Raw genomic sequence first — 15,012 nt, 5'->3', positions numbered from 1 at the left:
CAAATACCAAATTATTGTGGGGGGGGGAGGGTATTCCCCTCTTTGGCTATTGGCCCTAAACTCTGTTGAGTAATCCAACCCTGATACAGCTCTTTTTTTTTTTTTTTTTTTTTTTTTCAAAAAGTCATTTGCTCAACAAATATTGACATTTTGGTATCTGTCAATGCCAGGCATCACGTTTGGTTCTGAGACCACAAAGGTCAAAAGCAAAAATTCCAGCCTTCAAGGAATTTACACACTTGAGGGGAAGGAAAGAGACTGACCGGCATGTCTCATCCTAGTGTAATGAGCCCAGAGTGACCGGCTGTCCGGAGGGGATCGTGGCAACAGCACCGCGGCGGCAGCTTCACGACTGAGGCAGTGAGTCAGTGAAGCTTGAAAAAGAGGAGCCACCTGCCAAGGCAAGGGGAGGGGGAGAGAATGCCCAGCAGAGGCAAAAGCGGGGACGGCAGGGAGGGCAGAGCGTATACTTTGAGAACAGAAGCTGCCCTGGAGTTGAAGCTGGAAAGGTAGACCGGGACCGGGTCTGGGGGCTCCAGAAAGCCTCTATTTCTAAAGTTTAGGCGCTAACGTGATGGTGTCGGGAGGCTGCTGGGCAGGGAAGCCTCCCGGTCAGAAATGGGTTGTTTGGGAAAATGTCCCCTGGCTGTTTCCGAGGAGGCCAAGCTGAAGGCAGCTAGACCAGTTCTGAGCTATTGCTGCAACGAAGGAATGAGCCAGGAACGGAGCCAGAGGAAGGGGCGGCTTCGCTGGGCATTCTGGAGTAGAACCAGCAGGACTTACAGAGGGATTATAGGCTGGGGAGAATGAAAGGGAGGAGGTAGGTTGACTCCTACGTGCCACGCAGGGCCCTGGGGTGATCCTGGGTGTGGAAAGCAGGTGAAGGGCTTCCAGAGGAGGGAGGCGGTAACCAGTAGGTCTGGGAACGTTGAGGCCCAGGGCGTGCGGATGTCCGGGTAGAGGTGGTGGGCTGGCCACTGCAGGGGCAGGGCCGGAGTTCTAGAGAGAGCCTGTGGCTGTGCTGTGGGCCTGAGTGTCCAGCAGGGCACTGTGAAAGGGACACACTGGCCCTTCCTCAGCACTGTGCATTCACACCATGGTCTGTGTGTCAGGCCCTGCCCGGGGCATGGAGGTTGTGCAAATGGACAAAGACTATCCAAAGGAGAACAAACAGATGCTCCTTACTCAGAGCTGTCTATATAGGCTATAGCAAGCGAGTCAGCCCCCATTATTTGTGTTTTGGCACAGACTCAAAGGCAGACAGAGGAGAGGGAAAGCTTTATTGTTAAAAAAAAAAAAAAAAGGTGGGGGCAGGGAGCGCTTTGCTGGCTCAGTGCATAGAGCATGTGACTCTTGATCTCAGGGTTGTCAGCCCAAGCCCCATATTGGGTGTCAAGCTTACTTAAAAAATAATAATTAAAAAAAAAATTTCATAAGTAAATGAAGGAAGGAAGGATCCAGCTGTGCCCCCAGTGGAGGCTGTTGGCATGGGGAAGTCAGAAGTGGGCTAACTAGAAGAAGGGCATGCCATGTGATTGGTTAGGGGTACCCATTTGGCTTTCTCTAGCTGGTCCTAAGCTAGAAGCAGAGATAGGAATTAGGGAAGCTGTCAGTTACTAATCAAGCCCTGGCCTTTGGGGGATGGTTGTTCCAGGGGCTGTTGTTTGGCTCCCAGGCTGGTTACTGTAGACAATGGGTTGGTTTCCTGGGCTGCAGATTGAGGGTCAGAATTCTGTTTTTATATAAGGTCTGGCCAGCATCTGTCTATTCAGTCTCTCAAGGTGCCGCAGTCCTTGAGCTACAGTCCTGGCCCTCATGGCCCTCATGAGTGCCTGGCCCTCATGGCACTTGCGTTCCCGGAGGTGAGACCTGCATGAAGCAAAAACAAGCAAATCTGTTATCAAGACCCTTCCACCCAGGGCTCCTTTTACTGTCCTTATCAACTGGTTCGTTTTTTTTGAAGACACTCAGCAAGGTCTCAAAGGGTCTTGATACTAGAACTCTGACAGGTTTTCAAACCTGAAACACGTTTCAAAACATGTATGTAAATGTTCATCCCAGAGCTATATACAACAGTCCCAAGGGGAAACAGCCCAGATGTCTATCAATAGATGAAGGGATAAACAAAATGTGGGATATCAATACAATGAAATATTATTCAGGGGCACCTGGTGGCTCAGGCGGTTGGGTGTGTTAAACTTTTGGTTTTGGCCCAGGTCATGATCTCATGGTTCATGGGGTCGAGCCCCGTGTTGGGTTCTGTGCTGACAGCACAGAGCCTGCTTGGGATTCTCTCTCCCCCTCTCTGCCCCTCCCCCGCGCACACACACACACACACACACACACACACACACTCTCTCTCTCTCTCTCTCTCTCTCTCTTTCTCTCTCAAGATAAATAACGTTAAAAAAAAAAGAACTATTATTCAGTCACAAAAAGGAACGAAATGCTGGTCCATGGATGAACCTTGAAAACATTCTGCTGAGTGAAAGAAGGCAGACACAAAAAACTACACAATGTATGATTCCACTTAAATGAAATGTCCAGAATTGGCAAATTGATAGGTATAGAAAGTAGATTAGCTGTTGCCAGGGGCTGGGCTGAGGGGAAGCATGGGAAGTGACTGCTTAATGGGTACCAGGTTTCTTTAGGGTGATGAAAAGCTCTGGGACTAGGTAGTAGTTAGGGCTGCACATCACTGTGAATGTCCTTCATGCCACACAATAGTACACTTTAAGGGTTTTTTTTTTTAATGTTTATTTATTCTTTGAGAGAGAGAGAGAGAGAGAGGGAGAGGGAGAGGGAGAGGGGCAGAGAGAGAGGGAGACACAGAATCAGAAGCAGGCTCCAGGCTCCAAGCTGTCAGCACAGAGCCTGATGCAGGGCTCGAACTCACAGATCATAATATCATGACCTGAGCCGAAGTTGGTCACTCAAGGAACTGAGACACCCAGGTGCCCCTGTTTTTTTTTGTTTTTTTGTTTTTTTAAGTTTACTTATTTTTTAGAGAGAGCGTGAGCAGGGAAGCAGCAGAGAGAGAGGGAGACAGACAGGTTCTGTGCTGTCACTGCAGAGCCCTATGCGGGGCTCAAACCCACAAACCGTGAGATCATGACCTGAGCCAAACTTGAATGCTCAACTGAGCCAACCAGGTGCCCCTAAAATGGCCAAAATGGTAAATGTAATGTTACGTATATTTTATATACATGGTCAGTTCTGGAGATTTAATTAGATTAAAAATACTTATAGGCAAGGATTTTATTTGGTCAACTTTGCTCAAACAGAAGAAAATTCATTAAAAATGTTTTTAAATGTTTATTTATTTTTGAGACAGAGAGAGAGTGTGTGTGCGGCGGTGGGGGAGGGACAGAGAGAGAGGGAGACACAGAATCTGAAGCAGGCTCCAGGCCTGAGCTGTCAGCATAGAGCCCCACGCAGCTTGAACCCACAAACCATGAGACCATGACCTGAGCCAAAGTCAGATGTTTAACTGACTGACTGAGCCCCCCAGGTGCCCAAAATGCATTGTTTTTAAAGTGAAAATATCAGGGGCGCCTGGGTGGCTCAGTTGGTTAAGCGTCCGACTTCAGCTCAGGTCACGATCTCGCGGCCTGTGAGTTCGAGCCCTGCGTCGGGCTCTGGGCTGATGGCTCAGAGACTGGGGCCTGCTTCTGATTCTGTGTCTCCCTCTCTCTCTGCCCCTCCCCCGTTCATGCTCTGTCTCTCTCTGTCTCAAAAATAAATAAATGTTAAAAAAAATTTTTTTAAAAATTAAGTGAAAATATCAGCTCTTGGATATGGAATGAATTTCAAAAATGTAAAATATACAATATAGAAAGACAGCTTTCACTCAGTATGGACAGTTCATTTTCTCAAGAAATCCTATTGTTATTTATGCTAACATAAATATTATTTCTAAGGTTATCTAGGGTTATTATTTCTAAGGCTTTTACATGATAACAAAGCCAATAGTTAGTGATTATGAGTATAAAGGTGATTTTGTATTTGGTCAATATCACAGTGTTCACATTTAAAAGATATCTAATGCAGAACAATGGCTCAGTTTGAATGATTGCAAATGACTTTAATGACATAATAGTGTAACCGCTTTAAGATAATAGCAATGAACTATTTTTGTTGTTGTTGTTGTTTAGGCAAATGACTCTGGTTCTTTTTCTGTTACTCATTGAAAAACAGTATCAATCTCACAAGGTGATGCCCAGTCTCACTTTCCTATGGGCTACAATTTATTCTCCACTTTCTAGGCACTGGGCTGTGGGCTATGCGTAGTGATCTAATCTACATCTTCACAATCCCCTGCTGGGTAGGATTTCTTTTCTGCATTTTACAGAGAGGTAGTATCATTTGCCCAAATTCTCTCACATAGTTAACACTGGATCCTAGCTTTCTTTCATTCTAAATCCTATTCTCTTAATTAGCAGTCTTATTCTGTAAAGGGACAGATCGCACATATTTTAAAGCTTTTCAGACCATGCAATCTCTGCTGCAACTATGTACTTACTCTTCATGGTAACACAAAAGCAGCCACAGACACATAAACAAATGAGCACAGCCTTATTCTGTGCTACAATATGGGCGCCGAAATTGTATTGATTTCCTATGTGTCATGCAACATTATTCTTTCGCTTTTGTCCCCAGCAATTTAAAAATGTAAAAGCCATTCTTGGCTTGCAGGCCATACAAAAATAGACAGCAAGCCAGATCTAGCCTTATGGCTCTAGTTGGCTGACCTCCGCGTCTGATCTCTGCGGGGTCCCCAAATGCAGTGTGTACAGCAGAGGGCTAGATAATAAGGTGAATGGAACAGGCCAGGCAGTATGTTCGCAGTTAGTAGGGACTGTGACTAACAGAAGAGGCTCGGGCTTCCTAAAGGAAGCTCTCAGTCTGTTCTTAACTCTCATTGCCATGTGTGAACGTGGCCCAGTATTGCCAATCCTTGCATGTTTTGAGAGGAAGGAAGCTGGAAATTCATGTTTGTCTTTGCAGTCTCTCTGTTTCAATATTAGCGGTGAATTTAAATTTCTGAAAGAAGATAGTGTCCATCAAAGCACATCTTGGATCAGACATGGCCCACAGGGTCCCTTGTTTGTGACCTCTTCACTCCGGTTGTGTGGGTTCTCAACCCTGGCTATTCCTGGAATCACTTTGGACTAAAAAAAGCTTCAGAGAAATCACTTTGGACTAAAAACAAAAACAAAAACAAAAACTTACCCCCAGAGATCGGATTTACATGGTCTACAGTGGAGCATCTGCATATTTTTAAAGCACACCCAACCCCCTACCTCCCCTCCCCCCCCATTGATTCTGAAGTGTAGCCACTACTTTCTCCTTCAGCCAATCACACATGCAAATCCCTGGAGCCCTGTACATACACACCAAAGGAGGGCAGATTTCCAGCTGCTTTTGGTCCAAAAGCCAGTTCATTTATGGGGTTCCTGGGTGGCTCAGTCGGTCGAGCGTTCGACTTTGGGCTTAGATCATGGTCTTGCGGTTCGTGGGTTCAAGCCCCTCATTGGGTTCGCTGCTATCAGCACAGAGCCCACTTTGGATCCTCAGTCTCCCGCTTTCTCTGCCCTTCCTCTGCTCTCTTTCTCTCTCTCAAAAATAAATAAAACATTAAAAAAAAAAAGTCAAATCATTTAACATATTCCTGTGCCTGCCCCAAAGCTATTGCTTATGAACACTGGCCATAAGGGACTGGAGTCTTTCCCTGCTCATTAATCCTTCTACTTGTTAGAGAAAAATACCTCTTCTCGTCAGGGCTGAGGAGCAAAATCATAATGACCACTTGCCAGAATGCAGAGGGAACCGGTCATGGGGCAGATTTGGGAATAGTCTGATGGCAATTTTTTCTGCACACTGCCCTGCTCTGCTTAGAATCCTGGGGTACTTGAATCCTCGCTGTGGTCAAGGGAGCCCCACACACAGATGTAGGCCAGCTGCCTGACCCACTGGTCTCTGATAGCTTCTCCTGCTCTTTATGGTGGCCTACATGGTCTGGTCCATTGTATCAGTGAGGGTTCGACCCAGAATCACTATAGGTTATGGGATAAGAGATTCATTCTAGGAATTAGACCTCACAGAGCTGAAGGAGGAGTAAGGGAAGGAATGATTCAGGAGGGAAAGTAGGAGATCAAAGGAAGCACTGGCAGTTGGTCTGAGCAGCCAAGCACATTTGGCCACCAAAATAGAACAGCCAAGGAAGGCTCTATGGCAGGCTGTGCCTCTGTGTTGCTGTTGCCACCAAGCATCTGGTGGTGGGACAGGGGCTGCTGTTGGTCAGGACAAGAGCTGGATGTAGAGCGGAGGAGAGCAAAGGCCAGTGGAACCTGCAGGCATCTCTGTATCTTACCATCCACCACTGCATCCGACCACGATGACTTTCAGGGACGGTGCTGCTGTACCTGCTCTTGCCTCTTTTGGCCAAATCGAACAGGGAAGAGGATTCTAGGAGACCTCTTTCCAACGTAACCAAGTTGACCAGTACAAACCACTCATCCCTGCATTCCTCTCTTGCCTCTTCTGGCCATCACCCTCTGTGATGGTTAATTTTGACCTGGGCCATGGGTTCTCCAGGTGGACATCTAGTTAAACATTACTCGGCAAATCTGTGAGGGTGTTTTTGGAAGAGATTAGCATTTGAATCGGTAGACTGAGTGAGGCAGATTGCCCTCCTCCAGGTTGGCGTTAGCCCAATGGGTTGAAGTCCGGAGTGGAAAAAGCCTTAGGAAGAGAGAATTCTCTACCCCTACCTGAGTGTAGAGCTGGGACATCTGTCTCCTCTTGAGATGGGGACTTACACCATGAGCATTCCTGATTCACGGGGCTTGCCACTGGCCCCATTTCACACCACTGGCTCCTTTGGTTCTAAGGCCTTAACGTTTGGACTCGAACTACACCACCAGCTCTTCTGGGCTTCCAACAGATTGTGGGATTTAGCCTTCATTATCGTGTGAGCCAATGTCTTTCTCTCTGTCTCTCCTGTTGGTTTTCTTTCCCTGGACTAAGAACTCTGTTTCCTACACAGCCCTTCTTTAAGTCCCCACAAGTTACCAAGTTCCTTCCTACCTCAAGGACCTTTCATTTCCAGCTGTAATGTTCTTCCCCCACCAGAACTCCTCACCTAGCTCCTTTTTTCTCATCCCCTAGGGCCCAGCTAAAGTCACTTCCCCTGGACTTCCCATGCAAGTTATCTTCCTGTTATTCTCTCATATCTACAACTTGGGGTTGTATCCATACAACAAAGAGACAAGGCTCAACACTCAGCTTGGGGTTATATATTTACTTGTAGTATTTCTTTCTTTTGCCAGCTCTGAAGCTCTTTGAGGGCAAAGGTTGTGTCTACTTTGTTCACCATTATAAACCCAGTGCCTGGTATGGAGTAGTTCCCAAACAGACCTGTGAAATGGACACAGTGGTTTTGTTTTTTTTTTTTTAAGTACTCTCTACACCAAACGTGGGGCTCAAACTCACCACCCCAAGATCAGTAGTCGCATGTTCCACCTACTGAGCCATCCTGGTGCCCCTAAACGTAGTCATTTTCAAGGCCAGTGTTTGATAGTATTTTGGTGGAAAAAAATAAAAAATAAAAAAGATGGTCCCTTGCCTAATATGTGGTTTCATTCTGCTATATAATTTATGGTCTATATATGTCAAAACAAACCAAAACAAAAATTCTTAAAGTCTCTACCAGAAGGCAAAAATTAACCTTACTGCCCATTAACCCTGTCGGGATCCCCCATTGGTCTGGTAAAAACCATTAGAGGTGAAAGCTAAAACTTTGTGATGGAATTAACCAACTAGCTCTCAGCAGGAGTTTTAATGGCCACCAGGGGAGGTCTAGAAAATTTCTATGGCTTAATGGCCCACATACATTCACAGCTCTACATGTTTCTTCAGCGTCTACATTATTTTCTCTGTGAGAATGCTTTATCTGAACAGACTATTTTTCTTGAAAAAATATTTTTCCAAAAAAAATTCCAGATAGCTATAATCCCAGTGCAGAGTTTTGTACCGCAATCCATGAGCTAATGAAGGCAAATAAATTTGTGGAATCCCTGAGACATATAGGCACTTAATAAATGGTAGTTTCTTTCTCCAGGGTTATTTTTCTGTAAGGATTAAACAGACTTGCAACAGGTACTAAATAAGTCCTAAAAATCTAATGTATAGTATAGTGAATATAGACCACAATACTGTATCATAATCATCAAACTTGTGAAGAGACTAGATCTTAGTTATTCCCACCACTAAAAGGAAATAATTATAGGTCCTAATTGTCAGTATACAGTGCCAATCATATGACAATACAGGAATGTGTCAAATCAACATGTTATACACCTGAAATTTACACAATGTTATGTATAAAATTTATTTCAGTTTTAAAAAATGCTACTTAACTCAAACTACTGGTTATGAAAATGTCCCTGAAAGAAAAGAAAAAGGTAGGGGCGCCCGGGTGGCTCAGTCGGTTAAGTGTCAGACTCTCGATTTTGGCTCAAGTCATGATCTCATGGTTTGTGAGTTCAAGTCCTAAGTCAGGCTCGGTGCTGAAAGAGCAGAGCCTCCTTTGGATTCTCTCTCTGTCCCTCCCCTGCTTGCCTGTGCACTCGTGCTTTCTCTCTCTCCCTCTCTCTCTCTCAATAAATAAATAAAATAATAAAGTAATTTTAAAAAATAAAAAACAAATTTTTTTTTTTTTTTTTTTTTAGAAAATGAATAGGTAAGTAAAGGAATGTATTTGGAGAAGATAAAAATGAATGTTTATTTTAAAGTTTATTTATTTATTTTGAGAGAGAGCGCACAGAGGGAGAGGGAGAGAGAGAATCCCAAGCAGGCTCAGTACCATCAGCACTGAGCGAGACTCAAACTGACAACTGAGAGATCATGACCTGAGTGGAAATTAAGAGTCAGTTGCTCAACCGACTGAGCCACCCAGGTGCCCCCAAAATGAGTATTTTTTAAAAAGCTGCTAGGCCTTACCTCTGCTTTGTCTTGAAGCTTAGTTGTAAATCTCTAGCATGTAATTTAATGTAAAAAAAAAGAATTAAAAACTGGAAAAAAAAATTAAAAGCTAGCAAAAACATTACATGGATTTGGAAAATAACTCTCGGGTAAGGAGCTCAACATTTTTAGGAACGGCCCTGGATGTGGAGCTGCCACCGCCTTCCTCTTCCTCCTCCTCCTCTTCCTCCTCCTCCTCCTTATCCTCCTCCTTCTCCTCCTCCCTCTCCTCCTCCTTCTTCTCTCCTTCCTCCTTCTCCTCCTCCTTCTTCTTCCCCTCCTCCTTCTCTTCCTCTTCCTCCTCCTTCTCTCCTCCTCCTTCTCCTTTTCCTCCTCCTCCCCTTCCTCCTCCTCATCCTTTTCCTCCTCCTCATCCTTCTCCTCCTCCTTCTTCTCCTCCTCCTTCTTCTTCCCCTCCTCCTTCTCTTCCTCCTCCTTCTTCTTCTCCTCCTCCTCCTCCTTCTCCTCTTCCTCCTTCACTTCCTTCTCCTCCTCCTCCTTCTCCTCTTCCTCCTTCACTTCCTTCTCCTCCTCCTCCTCCTTCTCCTCCTCTTCCTTCTCTTCCTTTTCCTCCTCTTCCTCCTCCTCCTCTTCCTCCTCCCTTCCGCCTTCTCCTCCTCCTCCTCCCCCTCCTTCTCCTCCTCTTCCTTCTTCTTTTTTAGTTTTTTTATGTATTTTGAAGGGGGTGGGGGAGGACAGAGAGAGAATCCCACCCAGACTCCACGCTGGAAGCAAGGAGCCTGAGCCACCCAGGTGCCCTGGGCATACTTCCATCTTGTTCCCATGAGAGAATTCTTACTGCTCCCACCCCTTCTCAATGTTCCTATGGTCACAGCTGAGCTCTTCCACCCTTTGCCCAAGAAACAGAGCCACGAAAGCACCTCTGGAATGGAATCATGGGCTTTTACCAAAACAAGTGAGAATGTTCCACCACCATCCAGACTTGGTGGGAAATCTCCAGTTTGCCCAGGGCCAGGCATTCACCCTCACCATCAGCACCACCTCTCCGGGGACGAGGCCACCAGCGTCTATTCTACAGTGGCTACAACTGGTCTGAACTCTCCTAAAAGGAGCTGTCCACACTGAGTGAACCAGCTGGGTGACTGACGAGCCTTGGGGCATAAAGGTGGATCCTAGGCTGGATGTAACTGGTCGACAGTCCTCTCTGGGTGACAAGAGAAGGACAGCCAACATAGCTTCCAAGCACTGGTCATTCTTGCTTATTTAAGTACTTAAGTGAAGATCAGTTCCTCCCCACAGCACCCCTGTGTGTTCTCTCTTTCCCAGCCCACCAGCAGAATCAGCAGCACTTTGTTAGACATGCAAATTCTCAGGCCCCACCCACCGCAACTGAAACCCTGCAGGGTGGAGTCCTGCAATCTGTGTGTCTTAACAAACCCTGTGGGTGACCCTGAGATATACTAAAGCTTGCTCTAGTCTGGGGCAGTGCTTCTCAACTGGGCATTGTACTAGAATCTCCTGAAGTTTTGAAAACTCCGAATGGCCAGGCTCCACCCATACATTTTAAATCAGAATCTGCCAAGGAGACCGAGATATCAGTAGTTCTCCCGGATCCGCTGGGGTGACTTGAATGGGCAGGCAGGTTTGAGAACCAGTGGTCAACTCTAGGGCCTGGAGGCCCAAGAGCGTGGTCTCCGGACCTGCAGCTTCAGCACCACCTGGGAGCTTATTAGAAATGCAGAGTCTCAGGCCCCAACCCAGAGCTGCTAAAGCTGTCTGCACTTTCACAAGATCCCGGGTGACTGGGAAGCACATAGAAATGTGACAAGCACTGACCTGGAGAACAAAAAACACATCTGAAGTGTTTCTGACTTATAGATCAATGATTTACCCAATTGGGTCCAAAGGTTGTTGCTTTTGTTTTTCTGGTTCTCTGGTGACCCTCCCTCTCCCCCATCAGCGGATGCCCTGGTTGGGGGAGGGGAGAACAACCCGGAGAGAGGAATTAAATTCAATGAGCACCTCAAGGGGGCCCTGCAGAATGAGTAAGGAAGGAAGAAATGTTTTAATTAACATTTGGATGTGTTCTGGAGGTATACAGTTCACTAGATTATTAAGCACCACATTATGTAATAACTGCTCCCAGGAGGCCTCCCCATGAGCCAGCTGGTTCTTACTCTCCCACCCTCCAGTTTCTTATTTCATTCATTTCTCACCATCGCACCAGATCACTACTGAATGATGTAGAAAGTGAAACCATGGCTGGCTCAGAACTGGAATAAATATTAACCCAGATTTATTATTTCTCTTTTTTTTAAGTTTATTTATTTTGAGAGAGAGGAAAAGAATCCTGAGCAGGCTCTGAACTGCCAGTGCAGAGCCCGATATGAAGCTTGAATCCACAAACCGTGAGATCATGACCCGAGCCAAAACCAAGAATTGGACGCTCAACCGACTGAGCCACCCAGGCACCCCTATTATTTATTTAAACAATGTGAAAAGAGAGTTTCAGATCAGAATGGTCCAGCTTTGGGGTTCCTGGCTGGCTCAGTCGGAAGAGCATGTGACTCTTGATCTTGGAGTCATGAATTTGAACCCCACAGTGGGTATAGAGATTACTTAAAAAAACATTGCTTTTTTCAGGAGCAAACTTTAAAAACATTTTTTTAAAAAAGGTTGACTTTGTGACCAAGTGCAATAGAAAGTTTACTGCAATTTTTTTAACTGACAAGATTTTTGAAATTAACCCAATTTACATTTTTAGTCTTTTTCCTTGTCTTGAGAATTAGCCTTGGCTGTACAATCATCTCTGTGTGTATGTGTTTATGCACAGTCAGGACAAACACAGATTTTTAGGCTGCCTGTGCTTCCTGGGCAGCAGGGTGTGGCAAGAGGCTGGGAGTGAGGATGCTTGGACCCCCTTCTAGCAAGTCACTTTGCTGTGCAGGACCTGGCTTTCTCACTTCCATAAAGGAGTGTGACAGTTGAGGTTACAAATTCAAATGGCTTCAGAAGCCTAGGTGGAAATCTAAACAGAGTTTAGGGCATCACCTCCTCAGCCCTTTTCTCCTTGTTGACCTGTGGGAACTTGAGTTCGGTATTGTCAATTTCAAGAGAAGCAAAAAAAAAAAAAAATCTGGATTTTTGTCTTCAATTTCCCAATTTTTGAATGTTGGAAGCTCATATAACTTGATTTTGTTTTGTTTTGTGTTTTGCAGAAATTGGAAACCACTCAAAACATTTCTGAGGCCATCGACCACCTGAGGCCAGCCAGGTAATGACCTGTAGACTAAGTGATATCCCAGGACTCTTAGAATTCCATGTTACCCCTTTAATGAATCTGTTGTTTTTGTGTAGTCATATCCATGTCTCTAGTTCATTCTGTCAATAAATATTTGAGCACCCATTATAAGCCTGAAACCATAGTTGATTAAAAAAAAAGAAGAATGACATAGGGTTTCTACCTTTAGGTAAGGAAATGGGAGAGCTCAGTGAGATACACCGTATAGAGTAAGGCTTCCTGAATAATTACACTTGTTGAAAAGTCTAAGGAAAGGCAGACCCAGTTCTCCAGTGAGACACACACTCTCTCTGAGGCTTGATATTTTCATTCTTTCTTTTATGTTTATTTATTTCTGAGACAGAGAGAGACAGAGCATGAGTGGGGGAGGGACAGAGAGAGAGGGAGACGCAGAATGAGAAGCAGACTCCAGGCTCTGAGCTCTCCGCACAGAGCCAGATGAGGGGCTCCAACCCACGAACTGTGAGATCGTGACCTGAGCTGAAGTTGGACGCTTACCCGACTGAACCACCCAGGTGGCTCAATTGCAATTTTTTTTTTTAAAAAGCAGAAAACAGCACTGATGCGATGCAAATGCATCAGAGAAGCTCTTTCAGGTCTTTTCCACCAATGATGACACAAAGCCTTTTGCTCCTTGTGAGCTGTGCTTGAATTCTCAGGCAGGTTTAATTAGAATACCAAGAGCCAGAGTTGCATACTTGATGATTTTGAAGGGGGCTTATACGGATGTTTAAGGGTCTTTAACATAGATGATTCTTGGTTTTTTAAATTTGTCTAATTGCACTTGAACATGTATAACTTTCCTTTTTTCCTGAGACAATTATTTCTAGCACTGATTTCACACTTACCCTTAAAGCATCATCTTTAGGCTGATGACTCTCAAAATCGCATTTCAGGCCGCATTCTTACATATCCAGCTCCCAGCTTGGCATTTCTCCCCTGAGATCTCATACACATCTTGGATTTAACAGGCTCAAAACAGAACTTTTGACCCAAATTTGCCTCCTCCCAAGCCTTTCCTATACCAATAAATCACACACTGGTTGCTCAGGTCAAACGTTGGGAAATATCTTAATTTTTTTATATCACCCCCCACATCCTATCCCTCATGGAGGCCTATGTGCTTTGGCTCCAATATCCCATAGCATTATATATATTTTAAAGTTTATTTATTTATTTTGTGAGAGAGAGAAAGAGAGAGAGAGAGAGCGCGCGTGCACGTGGGTGCAAACTGCAGAGGGGCAGAAGCAGAGAATCCCACGCAGCACGCAGGCTTTGTGCAGCAAGCACAGAGCCCCATGAGGGGCTCCATCCTTCAAACCATGAGATCAGGACCTGAGCCACAACCAAGAGTGGGATGCTTAACCGACTGAGCCATCCAGGCCCCCCAATATCCCACAGCATTGTAGGCAAAGTGTAATCACTTACCATGTGCACACGATAGGTCAGTTCAAGTCACTATCACCTCTACTCCAACAGCCTGCGAACTGATCTTCCTACCTCTCCCACTTCTATCCTTACACAGCAGCCAGAGTGATCTGAAAGCACAAATAACCTTTCTCCCTTCCTCACAACCCTCCAAAGGCTTTCCGTCGCCGGTGAATAGAACCCAGACGTATTACAATGCCCCACAAAGCTCTGTGGGATCTTGCGTCTGCCTGTTTTCCCCCAGACTGGCCTTACTTTTATCTGTCAAATATGCCAGGCTTGTAGCAACTGAGGGCCCTAGCCAGAAAGTTCTTCTCATGGCCTCTCTCTTCTCATCACTGTCTCCTCCTCAGAAAGGCCTTCCTTGACCATCTCTGGCAGACACTTCTCCACCCTTGTCCACAGAAATGGAACCACTTATTTTTAGCTGTACCCGTAATGGCCCGGCTTCCCTTGATGATTTATGACCATATGCCTAAGTTCTGGCCAATGCAATCCAAGCAGAAATACAATGTGGCAGTTTCCAGGAGCCATCCTTAAAAAAAATCATTGGCACATAGCCTTCCCCCGTCCCCCCCCCCCCCCCTTTTATTCATTCTACTGGCTGGAATGTGACATGATGGCTAGAGCTGGAGCAGCTGATGAGCTAACCCTAGAAATGGAGGCTGTATGCAGATCAATAAAATAGAAGAAGTCTGGATCCCTGAGGACTTGTTGGAGCAGGATTGCCTTCACAGAACTGGATAACTTGCTTCTGGACTCCTCCTTGAGAGAGATACAAACGTTTATCTTGTTTAATCCATTGTTATCTCCTTGAGAGAGAAACAGACTTTTATCTTGTTGAATCCGTTGTTATTTTTGGATCCTGTTACCAACTTACTTCCAATTGATGTTGGAGTCTCTGGCCAAGGCAGGCTTCTTTCATATTTATCCATATTCTTTTCTTTAAAGCACTTAGCATCTGAAATTGCCCTATATATTTACTTATGCCTCTATTTATGTTTTTATTATCTATCTTCCCCCTTCTGTATTGTAAACTTCTTGAAACCTGCTATATCCCTTCCCCCTTGGAAGAGTGTCACATAGGTTCTTAGTAAATACTTGTGGAATAAAATCAGTGAATGAACACCTACTATGTGCCAGGGAGGAAAGATACAAAGATGATTAACACATGTTTCCTGTGTCCCTTATCTGAGAAACTTTACCATCTAACAGGAAAATAACTCTCTAGTCAGTCATTCTCATTAGATTCATCTAAAACAGTGGTTCTTGGGGCACCTGGGTGGCTCAGTTGGTTG

At 45.1% G+C, this 15,012-nt stretch overlaps 1 protein-coding gene and 1 long non-coding RNA gene across 5 annotated transcripts in view; one reads left to right on the top strand and one right to left on the bottom strand.

Annotated features, from left to right (window-relative positions):
• Positions 1-216: 216 nt before the first annotated feature.
• SMG1 (SMG1 nonsense mediated mRNA decay associated PI3K related kinase) overlaps positions 217-15,012 on the top strand; it is a 137,360-nt gene continuing 122,564 nt past the window's right edge. The window contains exons 1-2 of one of the 3 annotated variants that reach the window (XM_053213536.1): positions 217-401; positions 12,204-12,259. The gene's annotated coding sequence lies outside the window, so the exon portion shown is untranslated. Of the gene's footprint in view, positions 402-12,203; positions 12,260-15,012 lie in introns of those variants that run through there. The other 2 variants (XM_053213537.1, XM_053213538.1) reach the window with 2 other exon arrangements.
• LOC128313677 (uncharacterized) lies at positions 1,832-8,452 on the bottom strand. 2 transcript variants are annotated; one of them, XR_008294691.1, is made up of 4 exons: positions 6,774-8,452; positions 6,374-6,629; positions 5,398-5,618; positions 1,832-1,869 (listed from the first exon to the last, which is right to left on the bottom strand). It is a non-coding gene; the product is annotated as an uncharacterized LOC128313677 (long non-coding RNA). The 2 variants fall into 2 exon arrangements; XR_008294690.1 differs by having other exon boundaries at positions 6,374-8,447.

Source organism: Acinonyx jubatus, chromosome E3 (genome assembly GCF_027475565.1).
Source record: "Acinonyx jubatus isolate Ajub_Pintada_27869175 chromosome E3, VMU_Ajub_asm_v1.0, whole genome shotgun sequence".
NCBI lineage: Eukaryota > Metazoa > Chordata > Mammalia > Carnivora > Felidae > Acinonyx > Acinonyx jubatus.
This window is presented reverse-complemented; position numbering and strand designations above follow the sequence as displayed.